The 1,855-nt window shown below is 48.5% G+C and overlaps 1 pseudogene; it reads right to left on the minus strand.

Annotated features, from left to right (window-relative positions):
• Window positions 1–1,394: 1,394 nt before the first annotated feature.
• Window positions 1,395–1,855, minus strand: part of LOC102815218 — a 6,623-nt pseudogene continuing 6,162 nt past the window's right edge.

Here is a 1,855-nt window from a genome sequence, read left to right on the forward strand (position 1 = left end):
AACGGCACTTAGCAACAACAATATATATATGGAGGGTCAGAGAAAAAGAGGAAAACCCCCAATGAGATGGATTGGCCAGGTGGCATCATTGATGGCGTCAAGTGTAGCAGCGGTAGTGAGGTTGGCCCAGGATTGGACATTGTTTGGTTCTGCTGTGCATGGGGTCCCTATGAGTCGGTTCCGACTCGACTCGATGGCACCTGACAACAACAACAACATATATATAGCACCACAATTAAAAATTATTTTTTAAAGAGTTATATATACAGAAATTGTCGAGATGATGTATCTTTTTTTTTCGAATCAGTGTTTCATGCCTTCGTGCCGCACAATGACAAGTCACAGGCTTTTTAGTCTTGGATTGGCAGTGGCAACTTACAATGAGTCTACATGGCTGAGCACCAGACTGGCCTCCAGGGACAGACACCTGCTGCTCCAGCTCCACCACCCCACACCCAGACCCCAATGTTTCTTCCAGACTCCGATATGGCCCGGTACAGTGAGCAGTGGCTGTCCTGGACTGGCTTCGTTTGTGTGCACGCTAACTTTACACGGAATTATAAAAACATATTTACAGACGTTCCACAGTGATCCTGTCATCAGAAGCAAAAACCCTTTTATCAAAAGGGATTATATCTAGGGCTGTGCAATATTCAAAAGGAATAGATCCCTTTGAAAGAGTCCAGAGTCCATTAGTTCAGAAGGGGACAGAAAACGTTTCCCAGGGTTCCTGTGATGTCAGGTGTGTCAAAAGATTGCCTTACACAACGAGGGAAGTGACTCCTAATTGAACAGGTGGAACCTCACTGGTGCCAGGGTGGCTGTGGTGCCCATCGTAGGCGTGAGGCCGGCTCCCTTGGTCCTGCTGCTGGAATGAGAGGTATTGCTTGTGGGTGCCAGCTAGGCAGTTCTGCAGAAATGATATAGGTTCTCAATATGAGATGGCAGAAAACACAGGATTCTGTAGGGGAAGAGCAAGACGTGGGAGGCAACACAGAATAAAACAGAGAACAGATGCTAAGGAGTGTCCAGGGTCTGGTAACCAAGACAGCAGAAAAGCCGGAAGAAAGCACAGGAACTAGAGAGGTTCAGGTCCAGCTGTGGGCTGGACTCTTGCCCCTGGGCAGGGACTGAGCAGGAGGGAGAGAGCTACAGGACCCAGATAGGAAGACTGGAGTACCTGGTTCCTGCTGTCCCCAACACCTGCCACCCTATAGGTGGAAAAATCACTTAAGTCTTGGTGCATGACTTTGAAAGATTGTAATATATTCTCTGAAAAACATTCAGCAGTATGAAAGCCCTCCCGCCCTTTTGTGGGCCCACAACTGGTGGAACGATCTGGAAATCCTTGAGCTCTAAAAGGTCCCTGGTCAGTCCTTGGGGAGTGCAGGAAGCTATATTGGAAGAACCTGCTCAAGTACGGTTCTTGATGTTTGGGGAATCCTTTCTGGGAAGATCACTTCAAACTCAATAATAAGGTCCCCACATTTCTCGGGCGTCTTGGGGAGGGGGAGGCCTTCTCCAGGAACTTTTTGCTGCATGCCAGGCCTGATGATGTCTTTGAACACGACGGGTATGGTCCTGCCGTCCAGAGTGGGGACATTCACTGTGCAGCCACACAGAGCCTCCCGAAGGCTGATCCTGGCTGGGTAAACGACATCTGAACCATCTCTCTTAAAGATATTGTGTGGCTTGTCCTTTAAAACAAAGACGATGTCAGCTGGAATATTGTTGGAGGTCTGGTCTCCTTCCTTGGGGAAGGTGATTTTGGTCCCTTCTTTCCACCCCCTCTTCACTTTGATAGTCAAGATTTTCTCTTCATTGCGAATGCTCTTTCCGTCCGGGTTCAGCCGCT

This window comes from Chrysochloris asiatica, unplaced genomic scaffold (genome assembly GCF_000296735.1).
Source record: "Chrysochloris asiatica unplaced genomic scaffold, ChrAsi1.0 scaffold00109, whole genome shotgun sequence".
Lineage (NCBI taxonomy): Eukaryota > Metazoa > Chordata > Mammalia > Afrosoricida > Chrysochloridae > Chrysochloris > Chrysochloris asiatica.